The sequence below is a fragment of the Suncus etruscus genome, chromosome 10 (assembly GCF_024139225.1).
Source record: "Suncus etruscus isolate mSunEtr1 chromosome 10, mSunEtr1.pri.cur, whole genome shotgun sequence".
NCBI lineage: Eukaryota > Metazoa > Chordata > Mammalia > Eulipotyphla > Soricidae > Suncus > Suncus etruscus.
The window spans coordinates 43,822,860-43,841,371 of record NC_064857.1 but is presented as its reverse complement, the minus strand read 5'-3'; the positions used below and the strand labels follow the sequence as shown (position 1 = coordinate 43,841,371).

Below are 18,512 nucleotides of genomic sequence, written 5' to 3'. Positions count from 1 at the left end.
TTAAAGATACAGATAGTAATAGGTGTTAGACTTATCATTTTTTTTTCCGTAGGTTTTTATTTTGGGTCATGTGTGAAGGAAATTCTGGGGCTAGCTGGTTGGTTGGTTTTCCAAAAGTTGATGGCTGCCTCCTGCAGCTTGTTTTCAGCCACTTGCAGTTTGTGGGATTCACCATGTTCGTGTTCGTGGCAACCTGGATTGGATGGATCAGAAGCAAGGTGTGACACACAAGAAACCAGAAAGTGTCACAGGAGAAAATGCTTTTTGGCCAGGGGATTTGAGCAGTCCCTTGGATCTTACTAAGCTAGCCAAACTTCTAGCTCTCCGTTGCTTTCCCTGCCACTTTTATTAGCCAGTTTAACATGTATCACCTGAGGGCCAGGGTTGACATCATTAAGGTACTTGTGCTAATTAACTCAGAAAAGGTGAAAGTAAAAAGTGACTTTATAGAGGTATGAGAATAGTCATGCAAATATTATGCAAAATTTTAAATAATCAAATTTAAATAAGTTCAAATTTTAAAAGCAATTTATAAAAATTTAAAGCAAAGAATATGCTAACTATATAATCATTAATTAAATTATTTTGTAGTTAGTGTAAAATGTATTTTCCTGTTTATCCCTAATCACATATAGCTTATGAATAAAAGCCTTGAGAGATAGTAAAGTGAGTGAGGTGTTTGCCTTACATGTAGTTGACCTAGTTTAATTTCTTGCACCACATATGGTCCCTGAGCACTGTCAACATTTCTCCCTGAGTAGAGAGTCAAAAGCTAGTTAGCACCACCAGGAATAGAAAAAAAAAAAAAAAACAATGATTAGAGGAAATGAAGCTGTGTATATAGTTTAAGTAGTAGAGTTTATGCATAGTCTGTGTGAAGCCTTTAGATATATTCAGTTAGCTCAAGTTCCTCAGGTAGCACCAGGAGTGTTCCTTACCAAATCAATTAAACAGGTAAAGAGAAGAAAAGAAACAAATTTCATAAATACACAGAATGATAACTACAGAAGACTGAGTGTGACAACCATGACTGGGAAGATTCTATCCTGTGGCCAATAAAAAAGACCCTAGTCTAGGCTTTGGCCTACGACCTGTACAACAACCAAGATCTCTAATTCCAGAGGCCTGACTGAGACAACTGCAATTGAGCAGAACTTCTAGAGATATAATCAAAAGATGCTATCCTAGGCTTTGCCCTAGGGTGGTGCAAAAACCAAGACCAGCAACTACAGAAAACTGATTAAAGCAATAGTGATGGAAGAGAACTTCTAGAACCATAAAGAAAGACTCCATCCTATGACCTGTGCAAATACCAAGATCTCTACTTACAAAGGCCTGATTTTATCATCCACGACTGAGCAGAAAGTTTCCAGATATCAAAACGGACCTAGGGGAGAGAATAAGTATGTGCGGAGCCTGTAGCTATTCCCATAACAGTATACTTCAAGGATGAAGAAACCCTGTATCTCGTAGGCCAAGGGAATTCCCTTTCTAATTTCCCCAATATTTACCGTACCTATGCAAAAAAAAGCACAAATTAAATTTTTTGTTGTTGTTGTTGCTTGTTTTTTTTTTTGTTTTGTTTGTTTTGTTTTTGTGCGTTGTTTTGTTTTCATCTCAGGACCCTGGTTACTGTTTAGTTGTTGTCTATATTTCTGGGGTGCTTATTGCTGTGGGGCTTTTGGGTTTTTTTTGTTGTTGTTGTTGTATTTTTGTTATTTTTTTCTTCCTTTTTTCCTTTCTTCTCTTAAATTGATATTTATAGCCTCCTATTTTTTTGCTTGTTTGATTTTTGCCCCCCCCCCTTTTTCTTTTTTTTTCCTTCTAACAGAGCCACATATCTTGAACCATCTTGTTCTCTCTCACAAATTGGAGGATAAATAATGGAGAGTACCAAGACTAAATAGACATATAAACATCAAGTAGAAATAAAAAATGATCAGACTAAACACCAAATCCAAAGCCAACAACAACAAAATTGATACCCAATCTATAACAATCTAGATACAGAGAGAACCACTTATACTAGCAGCCCGGGGGACAAAGGATGGGTTTATGGGATGCATGCTAGGAACAGGGGTGGAGAAAGGACAACATTGGTGGTGGGAATGCCCCTGATTGAATGTCATTATGTACCTAAAATATTACTGTAAAATATTTGTAATCACTGTAGTCAAAATAAAAATTATTTTAAAAAAATATATAGCATGAAATTTGTTAATAATAATGAAAATACCTGTACATAATACAATTTCTCATAAAGTAAATAAGTAATTGTACCATTAATAAATTGCACTATTAATTATATATTTCACTTGTAAATAATTTTCAGCACCAATATTTTTGAGAGAAAATGTCTAAACAATTTAATCAAAAGATTAAAAAATATTGTATAGGTTTGGAGAAAAAAATACATCATGTGTACATGAGGTGTTTTTCTTCTAAAAATGCATTTCTTTGCTCCACACACTCAATATACTAGATGTAGTAATCAATCTAACAAAACAATTGCCTGGATATTGGTCTCTAAAAGACATTTTCTATAAGCGGAGCCAGTTCTAATTGGAAAAATGATTGATTGTATATAAAACAATAGTTTATTAGAGATTGGCATATCTTTTAACAATATAAAACTAGAAACTTTTTAGAAACTATTGGATTGAGGTCAAAGTAAAAAAACTGGATAAAACTTATCTTGACCAAATAGTATAGCAATCTAGGCATCAAAAATAATAGCTGCATGAAAACAATAAATAATTATTTTGAAAATAATTATTTTTGATGTAAGAAATAGTTTTTGATGCTCAAAAAAATGCATTAGCTTTGAAGGACCAAAGCTTTGGTTAGTTTTGTTAGTCCAAACTTTTCATCTAAAGTGGTAAATAAATGAAAATAATCAGAAAAATATCTTATTTTATAGGTATAAGTTTATTTGACTATACAAAACAGTTGATGAAAAAAAGATTTCTCTTTTGAAGAATCACATTAAATAAAAGTTACAGAAATGATAGTATTCTAATGTGCAAATATTAGGATATTGCTAAAATAATAAACATATCAATAATAACCAATTTCTGTTCTTGGCACTAGGATAAAGAAAACAAAGGGTGGGAATAATAGCACAGTGAGTGGAGCATTTGCCTTCCACTAGGCTGACCCAGTACTAACCTGGGTTCAATCCTTGTCATCCTAAATGGTTTACCAGGCCTGCCAGCAGCAATTTCTGAGTGAAGAGCCAGGAGTAACCCCTGGGTGACACCAGGTATGGAACAAATAAACCAAACAAACAAAAAAGAAAACCAAAAAAAACTACAAATGAATTTCTGAAGATAACAATACTGAAACTTGTTCATTAGTCTTTCCAAGACAAAAACAGGAATAACCTAATATAAAGTGGCACCTCATATAATGCAATTAACTACACAGCACTACTGAAGGAGAAAAATAAAAATAAAGAATAAAAAAAAAACAGAAAGAAATCTGGTCAAAACTCTGAATTTAATAACGTGTGAGATACAGAATGTATGATCCGAGTTGAATGCCCAAAGTCAGCACTGAGATTCAGATATTACCTCTGATAATGTAAGACATGAAGGGAGTTTATTTCGCTAGACCAGGTACAAGTTTCATCCAACACTGTGGAGTCTTGACAAGGACCCCAATTCAAACGTCCAAGCTGTTTATATAGGGCTTTACCAGCTTCAACAATACGTTTATTTCACTGGTTAATACAAGCAGTTCATCCTTCCCTACTTACATAATTGGCCCATTTTCACTTGCACACAAATCACTTCATGTTTTAGGATATATGTCTCAACTCATTGCTGACTCATCTTTGTGTCAAGGGTCCTTATCTGGTGGAATATTCGGACCCACCTAGTTCCTCAAATTGGCAGAAGAGGGAGGGTCTTGCCCTTTAGAGGGCATATTTTGAGGTTTTATCTTTGAGCTAACACCTTCTGTTTATGGAGAAGTTGTAGAGTGGAAAATACTTTACAGTGACTTTACTAGGGCTTAGGATCACCTTGGTCCTAGTCCAGGTCTTGGTGCAGGAACTTTGGTCTCACAGAGGAGAAAAGAAAATATTCTAAGACAGTCCAAATGTGCAGTCAACTAAAGACAGATTTTATAGTGAAATTTGATTTTGCAAGAGAGAAGCGTCTATGGGGGATCAAGGGAAATGACTGGGAACTAATCTAACTCTAAAACACCTCTTTAAAAAGACAACACAGGGCTGGAGCAGTTGTTAAGTCACTTTCCTTGCATGCAGTCAACTTAAGTTCAATCATTGAAAATCCATATGGTTCCCTGAGCACCACCAAAAGGAATTCCTGAGTGCAAAGCAAGCTCCACTAGGTGTGTTTCCTCAAACTAACCAAATTAAATGTCCTTTCTCCAAGCAACACACAAGAAGGATTTGCATATAGAATTAAATTATTTCTTTAACTTAAAAACATTGAAGTATTGTTTATGGCAAAGAAATACAATTTGGGTGGGGTGTTTGTTTTAAGTCTTACCTAGAACTGCTCAAATAGTACTCCTGATTCTGTGCTCATATATCTCTTCTAGAGTGACTGACCATATGTTGTTCCAGGAATCAAACCAGGGTTGCCTGAGTGAAAGACAAGTGCCCTATGTAATGTACCATCTTTTCAGCCTTTGACATTAATACTCCAATAATATTCAAAACCATTTTCTTTTTAGTGATGCATGATCATTTGAAGGAAATCACACGATTCTAGAATTTATTTTGAAATAATAAGGCTGGAGTAAGGAGAAAAGCATCGAATCAAAATATGGACGAAAGAAAGCTAGTTATTCAATTATCACTATTGCTATTATTTTAAATATTTTCAAATTTTTAAGCAGTTCCCAGCATGCAGTTTTAGGGGATGTTACCTAGCCTACTAGATCAGCTTTTTTTTTTAGTATAATTTTTATTGTGACCAAAAGTGAACAACAAATCTTTCACAGTAATATTTAAGGTACATAGTGACAATGAATCAGGGCCATTCCCACCACCAGAGTTGTCCTCCCTCCACCTCTTTTCACAGCATGTGTCCCATGTCTCCCTCCATTGCCCCCTCCCTCGAGTGCTAATGTAACAGCTTGCTTTAGATTGTTGTTAATTCTGTTGTTGTTGACTTTTGGTTTGGTGTTTGAGTCTGACCATTTTTTATTTCCACTCAATGTTCATACAGCTATTTGGTCCTGGTACCATTCATTTTTATTTTCCCCTTCAATTCATAAGGCCGAACAAGATGATTCAAGTTGAGTGGTTCTGCTGAAAGAAGACAAAAAAAAAGAAAGAAAAGAAAGAAAGAAAGAAAGAAAGAAAGAAAGAAAGAAAGAAAGAAAGAAAGAAAGAAAGAAAGAAAGAAAGAAAGAAAGAAAGAAAGAAAGAAAGAAGAAAGAAAGAAGAAAGAAAGAAAGAAAGAAAGAAAGAAAGAAAGAAAGAAAGAAAGAAAGAAAGAAGAAGAAAGAAGAAAGAAAGAAAGAAAGAAAGAAAGAAAGAAAGAAAGAAAGAAAGAAAGAAAGAAAGAAGAAAAAGAAAGAAAGAAAGAAAAGAAAGAAAGAAAGAAGAAAGAAAGAAAGAAAGAAAGAAAGAAAGAAAGAAAGAAAGAAAGAAAGAAAGAAAGAAAGAAAGAAAGAAAGAAGAAAGAAAGAAAGAAAGAAGAAAGAAAGAAAGAAAGAAAGAAAGAAAGAAAGAAAGAAAGAAAGAAAGAGGAGAAGGGTCTCTGTATTTAGGCCAAGGTTATTTCTTTCCATGTCCCTCATATTTGGTGGGCCTATGCAAACAACAATTGCCACTCTAACACCATTTTTACTGTGCTCCTTGACTCTAATCCTTAAAAAGAACCCACTTAAAATTTGAGGTTAACTTAAGCTAATATGCATGTACATGGAAATGTAGAAAAATACTATGCCTGTAATGTTTAAGGAGTTACGTAAGTTTTATGGCTTTAGATTGCCTTGTGTGCTATTAAGAAATATTATAATGTGTTACAATCTGGGGACTTGAGGGACAAAGTTATTGTACATGGATTCTGTCTTATTTATCTTAATGTTCTTTGGCTGAAATTTCAAAGTTAAGATATCAGCAAGGGGACTTCTTCTGAGAATTATGTTATGGGTGATTGTCTTTCCACTGTAACTTTACCTTGTCCTCTTTCTTTGCATTCTTGTTCTCATAATTAAAAATAAAAAAAATTAAAAAAAGGAAAAAAAGAAAAAGGAGAAGAAGAAAAACATAATAAAAAATAACAAACACAAACAGTAAAAAAGAAAAAAAAAGCAGTAACTACCAAAAACAGAAAAAACACCCAGCAAAAAAAAGTCACCAAATAATAACCACAAGAATGAAAAAGAAAGAAAAAAGAAGAAAAAAGAGAAAAAGAAAAAATAAATAAAAAGAAAAGAAAGGAATGCAAGGTTTTGGGGGAAATAAGAAAGAAAATTCCCTTAGCCTAAGAGATCAGCTTTCATAAGTGATGTTTAAGAATGCATGGACCACATGGGACATACTTTTCTTAAAGGGGTACAAAGATCACATTAGGACAAGCTCATAAGACTTATTCTCATGTGCCATGTGATTGAACACCAGTTGGGTGCATGTGACATACTGGTTCCTAAACCCTATTTTATCTCCTGAGCCTATTATTGCTCCTTCTAAAAGTTAAATACTTTTATTCATTAATGAATCATTTACCAAGAGATGTGTGGAAATACTGGATAGTATAAAAGAAATGAGGAATTCTTAAATTTTAAAAAAAAATTTAACATTTAGGGCCTATCTTAAGTTAAAGTCTTTCCCTCTTTTAAATAAAGACACTTTTTTCATTTGGATCCATTTTAATCATACATGTCCTCTTTTGTGTTCCCTATAAATAATTCTAAATTTTAGAGCACTCCATTGTAGAATTTCAATCTTCATGTAAACACTTATACTTTGACCTTGATGCATAAACTTTTTGGGGAATCTACTATTATAATATTTTAAGTAATATATTTTTATTGTGGATGATTTAAAATGTGGCAATATTGAAAACATTAGTGAATCTATTTAGAAAGCAATAAAAATATTTAAAGAAGAATATAAAATTCAATATTTTATTAAAGAAAAGTAGAAATATCTATAGCATAATGTACCACCATTTTGTAGTGCTAGGGCCCAAAAATTCAATGTTGTTTGTTGGGCTCCCCAATGTTACAACTTACTACAGTGATCAGAGGACCACTGGGATGAACTTGGCTATATTTGGGGAAACATCTCATACCAAGGGTCAAATAAGCATTTGGCCACATGCAAAGATGGACCATAACCTTTATCTCTCTGGCCCAGTACCATAAGTTTTTTCTAATTTATTTCAAGTTTTGAAAATATATATGTATTTATATAAAATGACAGAATAACATCTGAAGATTGAGACAGAAAACTATTGATAAATTAGAGAATGCCTTATTTTAGCAATCTGAATAATAGCAGATAGACATTCCTCTGTGTCTAAATGATAACAAAGAGAGCATGTGAAGGTGACTTTAAATGACTGAATTGTCCCGAAATTCCAATTTTGTAGAACTAGTGCATTTTCAAGGCAAAGTGAAATGACTCTTTAGCTGAACCAGAGATTAAAGCTAAGCTTCTGTCAAGGGTGGTTTAGTTCTGCCCAGTGAATGGGATGTACTGTCCCTGAGGCTATAAAGTTCAATCTGTTCTTTCTCCAATTTGAACACTAGTTACCCAAGAGCCTATTTTATGGAGCACAATTTAGATTGCCAAACCTTACATCCTCATTTAGAAAGCTCCTTGTCACACATTCCTCCATTGTTCAGAAACTAGGCTCAGAATGAGAGTCATTTGTAAAATTGTTAACACTTGCCTTTGAATATTTTACTGTGTCCACATAGGTATCCCACTATCACCCCTAACCATCCTCATTCTGTCTTTTGGATTCTCCAATCTTTTGGAATAGATGTATATTTATTCTCTATCTTCATCCTCTCAATGTTAAATTACTTGAATACTATTCCATTAGGGTTTATGTTCTGTTTGCTAGAAAAAAATAAAAATAAATAAAACAATAAAACAAAATTTAGAGAGAGAGGAAGATAGAGAGAAAGAGAGACAGAGAGAGAGAAGGAAAGGGATAGTTGGTGGGAGGGATGAAAGGAAAAAGAAGGAAGGGATAGAAAGAAGGAGGAAGAAATTCTAAATGTAAATATTTGTATTTTAAATAGAACTAAGTAATTTATAAATCCTAGAACACTAATTTTTTTAGTAAAACAGTTTTTTGTTTTATTTTGTTCTGTTTTTGTTTTGTGTCACACCTGGCAGGGATCAAGGGTTACTCCTGGCTTTATGCTTAGAAATCACTCTGGCAGGCTCAGGGGACCATATGGGATGCTGGGATTCTAACCACAGACCTTCTGAATGCAAAGCAAACGCCTTACCTCCATGCTATCTCTCTGGCCCCAGTAAAACAGTTTTATTTAAAAAATAAATAAAAGCTAGAGTGATGTGAGGAGAGAAAGAAGGTTAAGAGAGTATACTGGCTTCTCCAGTGTAGGAAAAAGCTTACCCTAGTTTAAAAACTGTTTTTCTTTTGTTAGAATTGATTATATCAGTTAGGCATTATTTATCAAGTGAAATACAAAAACCAAATATTCGAAACAGGACTGAATAGATATGTGATATTAACTTTATCATTATTCATTTGTAAATGACTAAGATTTGACTAACTGAACATTTTTTTCCAAGTTGAATCTGGTGGACACCTCAATACACAAAATGATAGAAGCAGAACATCTGTAGTTGAATTGGATGAGTGTTCAGATGTTCAGTACTAAAGCTATTTTGCTCCTTTCTTTTACTAACATTCCCTTTATTTCAACAAAAAGCATCCCATTTGATTTGTTTCATGTTTATAATAGACTTAACTGCTGAGGATCTTGGTATATTGAAACTTAAAATTGATAATTGGCTAAGTAATTCTGGCACACCTGATTATGACATTCCTGGTTCAGCTCCTGGAACACAAATAATTGGCTCAGCAATTTGCTTTGATGATTTCTTATTCCTCTTTAACAACTAGAGAAGTTACAGAAGTATTGGGCAACAAAAAATCTGTGAGACATTGAAAGATTATACATTTTAATAATAAAGAAGAACATGGATTCCTATAGGGAGTAAATAAATTTTAATTCCTTCCAATTCAATTACCATTGGTACTCCCAAAGAGTTATGTGATGAGATAAATAGACAATAAACTCATCATCTAACTAGAATAAATATTAGGTAATCTTGAAATTACCTGATTTTCTTCTTATACTTTTGCTAAAATTATTCTTGAAACTCTTAATGTAATTAGTATGCCCCTTTAATTCTTTGAAACTCAGATGCTTTTTTTTTTTTTTTTGGAGTGTGCTTTTTTTGGTTAGCATTTTATGTAGAGGATAACAGTATAGATCTCTTATGAGACATTACAGTGTGTTTCTTGCTATTTCTAGACTAACACATTTTTTTCTTTATCATGATGCTTAAGTCTATTTCATGCTAATGATTATGTGATTCTAATTTACATACATTCAAAACTAAAGTTCTCTGATATCTGCTTTCACTAATGTATCCAACCTTTGACCATTATAATAAGGTCCTTCAAGAAAAGCATAAAATCAGGCCAGACCTTTATCTTTGTTAAGACATTCTGGTACCATAATCTTTAAACAAATTATGAGAAATAGGTTCTAATTTGTAATATCAATAAATGTCAAATTGTCTCCTTAAGTCTAATCTTATCTAATTGTAATATAACCTTAATAAAGATGCCTTTTATTATAATATATCTTAGGTTTTTTTATTTCAATTTTTTATTTGTTTTTGTTTTTTATGGTCTCACCCAAAGGCACTCAGGGATTACACCTGACACTGAGCGCAGAAGTCGCTCATGGCAGGCTCTGGGAACAACATAGGATGCTAGGATTCAAACCACTGTCAGTCCTGGATCGGCTGTGTGCAAGGCAAATGCTCTAATGCCATGTTATCTCTCTGGCCCTTTTTAACAAATTTTCTTTTGTTTTGTTTTGGTTTTGGTTTTTGGGCCACACCCACTGAGGCTCAGGGGTTACTCCTGGCTATGCACTCAGAAATCGCTCCTGGCTTGGGATCCCATATGGGATGCTAGGGATCAAACTGAGGTCCATCTGGGGTCAGCTACGTGCAAGGCAAACACCCTACCACTGCACTACTGCTCCAGCCCTATTTCAATTTGTATATACATAATTTCCAGGGTGACATTTTCATATATTCTTTGTACATACCTAATTTTTGTAATATTTTTCATGATTATTTGTAATACTTAAAAGAAGTGATAAATGTACATGAAGTTAAACCATTAACAAATAACAAAAATACCATTAACAAATGAACAGATGAAAAATTATATTAATATAAATTCTATTCTTATGGTTCATGTGAAAGAAGGAAGAGAAAAAGGTGGGAGGTAAGTAAAAAGTTAGATAGATAAAAGGGGAAAACAGTTTGATAGAAAGAAAAAATGACAAAGAAAAAGTTTATATGTCAGATAAACATACATGCTATTTCATTTAATAAAAATAGGTACTTATTCTACATATATTAAAAGTATTGGTACTGGAGAGATAGAATGGAAAAATAAAAAGTATTAACTTATGAAATTCTCTAAGAATTGTAATAGACTGGAACTATTTTTATATTTATTATTAAACAGAGATACTTGAGAATAAATTGAATACCTTGTTAAAGTTTATAGTGAATTCATCTGTAAATGCAGGACCAGGGAAATAGAAGAAAGGTAGAGCCCTTACCTAGGGTACATGCCTTGCACATGACCAACTTAAGTTTAATACTCCTGCCATCTTAGAATCTGCTAGGAGTGATCCCTGAGCACAGAGCCAAGAGTATGTACTGAGCACAGTCAGGTGTGGTTCCTAAATCAAAATATGTATATTTTGATTTTGGGGTCACACCCGGCACTGCTCAGAGTTACTCCAGGTTCTATGATCAGAAATTGCTCCTGGTAGGCTCAGGGGACCATATGGGATGCCGGGATTTGAACCACTATCCTTCTATATGAAAGGCAAACATCCTACCTTCATGCTATCTCTCCAGAGCCTCAAAAAATATTTTTTTAAAAAATGACTCACCACAAAGAGTAATGAGTTTAGTTAGAGAAATAACAACACTGAGAACTATCATAACAATGTGAACGAATGAGGGTATTAGGAAGCCTATCTAGAGTACAGGCACGGGTAGGATGGGGAGGAGGGAGATTTGGGACATTGGTGATGGGAATGTTGCACTGGTGAATGTGGGTGTTCTCCACATGACTGAAACTCAACCACAATTCTGTTTGTAATTAAGATGTTTAAATAAAATATTGTTAAAAATGGCTTTCCTTAAAGAAAAACAATAAGTACATTTTTAATGAAACAATATATTTTCAATAAAAATAAGCATTTAGAAAATATTATTGTCATAATCTTACATTAGGAAAAAAGTTAATATTTGCAGACTCATAGTTTCTAAAGAAGATTAGGAGCTTCTTTAGCTCCTAATCAGTATGATAATATCATTTTAATGACTAGAGTAATCTAAAATGCTTTGATTTTATTTTAATTAATAAAAATAACATTCTGGGAAATAACTCAAAGGGCTGAAGTGCATATTTTGCATATGGTAGCATATTTTTTTTATTTCCAGCACTGCTGAGTATTGGTTTTCTTCCACCTTAAAATATTAAAAAAAATCTGTTATAAAAAATATGAAAAAAAATTTCTTTTGGTTTTGGGTCACTCCCAGCTGCGCTCAGGGGTTCCTCCTGGCTCTATACTCAGAAATCCCTGCTGAGGGGCCGGGTGGTGGCGCTAGAGGTAAGGTGCCTGCCTTTCCTGCACTAGCCTTGGACGGACCGCAGTTTGATCCCCCGGTGTCCCATATGGTCCCCCAAGCCAGGAGCAACTTCTGAGCGCATAGCCAGGAGTAACCCCTGAGCGTTACCGGGTGTGGCCCAAAAACAAAACAAAAAAAAAAAAAACAAAAAAAAAAAAGAAAGAAAGAAAAAGAAATCCCTGCTGGTAGGCTCCAGTGGGGCCCATATGGGATTCCAGGATTCGAACCACAGTAGTCCTGCATGCACATCAAATGCCCTACTTCCATGCTATCTCTTCGGTCCCAAGATGAGAATTTTTTTTAAAAGAATAAGAAAAGTGTTTCTGAAAACCTTGCATTTATACAACAGCCTACAGTAACCACTCTGCACAGTTTCAGAAAATGTCTGGGGTTGAGTAATTGAGCTGTGCTCAAGGCTTACTCTTAACTTTGAGTTCATGAATGACTTCTACTGGGTCTCAGGTTATTATATGAAGTGTCAAAAGTGGTTAGTTGCATTCAAGCCAAGTAATTTACCTGCAGTATTATCTATCTTCCACTGTTATATTCTTTTGTAGTACCTATGTATTTATTTTAAGAGTATTTTTATATAATGAAGCGAATTATGTTGGATTGGATTGGGTTGAGTTGGATTCAGTCAAATTATAAAATTTCAGCACTTCACAAATCCAATTTAGCTTTTTAAATCTGCTATTACTAATAGTTAATCTTTCAATTACATTATTAAAATCTACAAGCTGTTTCCTTCTTTACATGTCTATATATACCACAGATGAGTGAGATAAATGATATTCATTCTTTTCCCTCTGAACATAATGAACACTCTGAGCCACCCCACCTCCCAATCCTTTGATTGCAGAACTGAAATACTGGATATTTGGTGAAGGAGATAGACTAGGTATGAAATATGAACAGTGGTGTAGGTTCATTGCCCTACACATATCCAGCCCTAATTCAATACCTGGCATTTCATAAATTTTCTCCAAGCCCTCCAGAATTGATGACTGTAGACACAATCATGAGTTAAGTATTAGCACCACTAGGTGTGTCACCAAAACAAAACAAAGCAACAAAATAAAACAAAATAAAAATTAAAAAATAAAATAAAACAGCCATTAAAACTGCCAAAAATCAGAGAATTCTATTTGTATATTTTCATACTGCAGTAGATAAAAATAAAAATATGCAAAATATTAGATTGCTTTATAAATGTTGGCCATCTTTTATAAAAATCATGATTATAAAATTAAAAATAAAAAAATAAAAATAGTTTTGGTGCCTTACTTAATAACATGTGATTGTTACAAATATTTTCTTTAACAATAATGCCTACTATTTGACTAGTGGAAGAGCTGAAAAGAAATTCTGGAAAAAATGCTATACTTTAAAGGCTGGTAGAGAGAATATAAAGTTTCAGAAAAGTAATAAATCAGTTCTTTATTATAATAATATGTTCTTAGTTTTATTCTAATGTGGCTGCTGGCAATAAATACACAAAATGTGAAGTTTGATGAAATTGAAAGAATCTAGCTAGCACAGAGTAAATTTCATTAAGTGCAGTGACCCATTACAATTCTTTTTCTAGTTAAAGTTATACACACTTTGAATTTAGTGTTGCCTAACCAATCAGAGTTCAGGCAGATAAGGTATATACCAAGACAAACTCATTTTCTCTATATCTAAAAATTTAAATATTAAAAACATCATAAATCTATGATAGAGGTAGATACAGAGGTAAATAGTGCCAATTTACAGTTGAAATCAGATGTTTCTCTAATATGATCTTTTAAAATATTTGCTAGACACTATACAGTATAGGAATCAAGGGCTGTGCCTAGCATATGACTGGCCCTGACTTAATCCCCTATTGTATGTGGTTGCCTGAATACCACTGCCAAGAGTGATCCCTGAACACAGATCCAGGAATAATCTCTGAGATCTACCAGATTAGGCCACTAAAAGTAAAATAAAATTGATTATGGAAAGATAGTACAACAGATAGGGTGATTATCTTGTATGATTCCAACCCAGGCTAGATCCCCATTATCCCATATAGTCCTGTAAAATTCACCAGAAGTAATCCCAGAGTGCAAGCCAGGAATAAGCACTGAGCATAGCCAGCTGTGCCTAATAGCCCAATTAATTATTTAATATAAATTATTAGCTGTCCTAATTAGATCTACTGGTTTTAAGGTATGTCTATTGAACAGGTATTTCTATGGGTATGTGTACAGATACTTCTGCCTGTATCACCTCAATGTTTCATTAAATCAACCATTTATCTTTAAATTGTATTATTCTCCCAATGCACAAAATCTAAAAAAAGTAGTTCTAAGCTTCTGTTTTCTGCAGTTTGCAATCTATGGTTTTTAAGATGTCACTGAGAAAAGTTCCTGCTTTAGATAGCTTCAAAAAAATCACTAAGGAACTTTTCTAGGCTTTTCCCAGCAATTCTTAGAGTAATGTTATCAATAAATCTTGCTAAGTTTATAGCTTTTAGGTGCTATAAAATTTTTCCTTTCATTTCTGGAATGAAAGGAAAGCCACACTAGACTAATAAGACTCTTTGTCTCAAGGATAAATTATTAAAAGAAAACTATTTTTTATGTTTTTCACAAACCATAAGGTCTATGAGGCAAACAAGTTTAGAGATGCAATGAAAAGTATTAGCTACAGACCTATTTACTACAAACTTAGTAGTTGTTAAATAGAGATTAAACCAATAACAGTAAATAAAATACAAAAAGTAAATCGGTGTCTTATTATTTGTTATATGGCTGTATATGATACATTCTGAAAAGCAACGGCAATAAAATTCTTGCTGAGAAAAAAAATAAGTATTTTCAATATCAGTAGTTACTTCTACTAAAAGTTTCCTTAGAGAAATATCACCATTAAATAAACATTTCTAAAACAGAATCCTCTCAGGAGCAAACTACTATTCTTCTCTAAAATATAACTTATAAAATTTTTTTAATATTTAATAAGCTATGGCCACTTGTCAATGTACTGTCACAAATGTGGAGCATTTGCGTTGGCTCAAAAAAATTTTTTACAAAACTTTATAACATAGTACTCAGATGTTTTAAATATGACATATTTTTAAGCAAAATAAAGGTTTTTTTCACATGTGTTTATATACTTAGGAGTTGATTTTTATAAGCATGTTGGGATTTATAAATTCTGAAATAAAATTCCGCATAAGAATGTATTTCACATGCTCCCGTTAGAATGGATGGGTAGAAGAGTAAAAAGATACATGTGGGAACAGGAAAAGGCTAGGGACCTCCTCAAAAACATTGACAGTACAGAGATATGCCAATCTTAATTAAAGTATATGTCAAAGAGGCAAACTGGAGGTGGGGACATTGGTGGAAGGAAGTTGGCACAGAGGGTAAGAATGGTGTTGAAACTATATATGCCTGAAAATTAACTGTGAATGACTTCGTAGATCAAGGTACCTTAATTTAAAAACTAATTTAAAATATTATTTATCTTTAAACCACTATTGAATTTTCAGCACAATTATTTAATTGGCAACAACATTCTGAAAAACAAAATCCTTTTAGATAAATAATTGAATAAACAAAAACCAATACTTAATTATAATTACTGATAATTTTTAATTATAATTACTTATAACACAAAGAAGGCATTACATTATTCTATGGTATAATTGCCCAGACAGAAGATTGTAGAGTCATTTCCTTTTTTTTATTTTGTTAACAATTTGGGGCCTAAACTTTAGCTGTTCTCAAGGCTTACCCCAGGTTCTGTGCTTAGGGATCACTCTGTGCTGTCCTACACACCTTAGAGCCATGTGGCGGTGCCAGTTATCAAACCCAGGCAGGTCATTTGCAACACAAGATATTTTACTTACCGCTTAATCTCTTCAAACCTCAGAAATTATTATATTTAATGCCAGAATACTTCATAGGTAAGATCTCCCTGTTTTTATTTTTTTCTTTATTCTGTTTTTTTTGTCCCCCAATTCACAATACAGACCAGGCAAAGGGCCTGGGTTGAGGTGTATATGGGGTGCATTTACTGTACCTCCTCTTTCTATACAGTCAGTGTAAGGAACACAGCCTGTGGTAAGAATTGGGAGGCCTTATCTTTTCTTTTCTTTTTCTTTATATATATATAATATAAATATAATATATAAATATATATAATATAAATATATAAAAATATATATAATCCTTCACCTTATCTTTTCTTTTCTTTTTCTTTATATATATAATCCTTCACCAGTGCAACATTCCCATCACCAATATCCCAAGTGTCCTTCCTCCCCACCCCACACCATCCTGTACTCTAGACAGGCTTTCTACTTCCCTCATTCAGCACATTTTGTTATGATAGTTCTCAGTGACTGTTCTGTGACTGCACTCAACAATCCCTGTGGTGAGCTTCATGTTGGGAGCTGGACCCTCCAGTCTTCCTCTATTTTGTCTCTGAGAATCATTACACAAATATTTTTCATTTTTCTCAAAATCCATAGATGAGGGAAACCATTCTGTGTTTATCTCTCTCCCTCTGACTTATTTCACTCAGCATTAGATTCCATATACATCCATGTATAGAAAAATTTCATGACTTCATCTCTTCTGATGACTGCATAATATTCCATTGTGTATATGTACCATAGTTTATTTAACCATTCATCTATTGAGAAGCATCTAGGCTGTTTCCAGAGTCTGGCTATTGTAAACAATGCTGCAATAAACATAGGTGTAAGAAAGGGATATTTGTATTGTATCAAATCAATGGCCTTTTTAATACACTAATAATGATAGGGAAGAAATGGATATTAAGAAAACAACCCCATTCATATTAGTCTCACATAAACTCAAATACCTTGGAGTCTACTTGAATAAAGATGTTAAGAACCTATACAAAGAAAACTATAAAATCCTGCTACAAGAAATAAGAGAAGACACACAAAAATGGAAATCCATACCCTGCTCTTGGATAGGAAGGATTAATATTATTAAAATGACAATACTCCCTGAAGCTTTGTACAGGTTTAATGCAATCTCCCTAAAGATACCAATGACATTTTCCAAAGAAGTGGATCAAACACTTCTGAAATTCATTTAGAACAAGAAACACCCATGAATAGCTAAAGCAATACTTGGGAAAAGGAATATGGGAGGTATTACTTACCCCAACTTTAAACTGTATTACAAAGCAATAGTTATCAAAACAGCATGGTATTGGAATAAAGACAGACCCTCAGATCAGTAGAATAGGCCTGAGTATTCAGAGAATGTTCCCCAGATATACCATCACCTAATTTCTGATAAAGGTGCAAGAAATCCTAAATGGAACAGAAAAGACCTCTTCAATAAGTGGTGTTGGCACAACTGGCTAGCCACTTGTAAAAAAGTGAACTTAGACCTCCAGTTAACATCATGTACAAAGGTAAAATCCAAATGGATTAAAGACCTAGATATCAGACCTGAAACCATAAAGTATATAGAACAACATGTAGGTCAAACACTCCATGACATTGAGACTAAAGGTATCTTTAAAGAGGAAAGAATACTCTCCAAACAAGTGAAAGCAGAAATAAATAGATGGGACCATATCAAGCTGAGAAGCTTCTGCACCTCAAAGGAGATAATGCCCAGAATACAAGAGTCACCCACTGAATGGGAGAAACTATTTACCCAATACCCATCAGATAAAAGGTTAATATCCAACATATACAAGGCACTGACAGAATTTACAAGAAAAAAAAAACATCTAACCCCATCAAAAAAATGGGTAGAAGACATGAACAGACACTTTGACAAAAAAGAAATACAAATGGTTAAAAGGCACATGAAAAAATGCTCCTCGTCACTAATCATCAGGGAGATGCAAATCAAAACAACTATGAGGTACCATCTCACGCCACAGAGATTGGCACACATGAGAAAGAATGAGAACAAGCAATGCTGAAGGGGATGTGGAGAGAAAGGAATTCTTATTCACTGCTGGTAGGAATGCTGTCTGGTCCAACCTTCATGGATAGCGATATGGAGATTTCCCCAAAAGCTGGAAGTTGAGCTCCCATATAATCCAGCTATAATACTCCTAGGGATATATCCTAGGAACTCAAAAATACAATATGGAGTCATTTTCAATTTCTTAGGAGAAATTGATAATAGAAAGCAGTTACTTGTATAGAGCTTAAAATCTATTTAAATATCCTATAAATGTGAGTCATTCAACAAACACATTTGTCATGATTATCATGAATGTATATAATGACATAGATTATTAAATAAAATAAAAAATTAAAGTATATTATAAAAGTAGATAATACTTACCTGGTAGGGGAAATACCATGATCACAAAGGTGGTTTCCCCAGGGTGAGGCTTATCAATTGCACTCCAAATGTGCTGAGCCCTGTGATTTCCCCAAATGTGGGAAACTCGACTGCATAATTTGTGGTAGTGGGGGACTGCATAGAAAAAAATAAATAAAAACTAGATAAATAAGAAATCTAATTTTACTACAAGAAATACAGAACATTCTGAGGGCCAGAGGCAATAGTACAGCAGCAGGGCATTTGCTTTGCACGCGGTTGATCCA

At 33.6% G+C, this 18,512-nt stretch overlaps 1 protein-coding gene, 1 non-coding gene and 1 pseudogene across 2 annotated transcripts in view; 1 reads left to right on the top strand and 2 right to left on the bottom strand.

The window, feature by feature from the left end:
* The window catches only part of NSMAF (neutral sphingomyelinase activation associated factor), a 1,015,053-nt gene that overhangs the window by 110,838 nt on the left and 885,703 nt on the right, over positions 1-18,512 (bottom strand). The window lies entirely within an intron of this gene.
* On the bottom strand, positions 15,905-16,037 carry LOC126021096 (small nucleolar RNA SNORA51). Its single transcript, XR_007499708.1, has one exon. It is a non-coding gene; the product is annotated as a small nucleolar RNA SNORA51 (small nucleolar RNA).
* On the top strand, positions 18,239-18,386 carry LOC126021245 (uncharacterized; annotated as a pseudogene).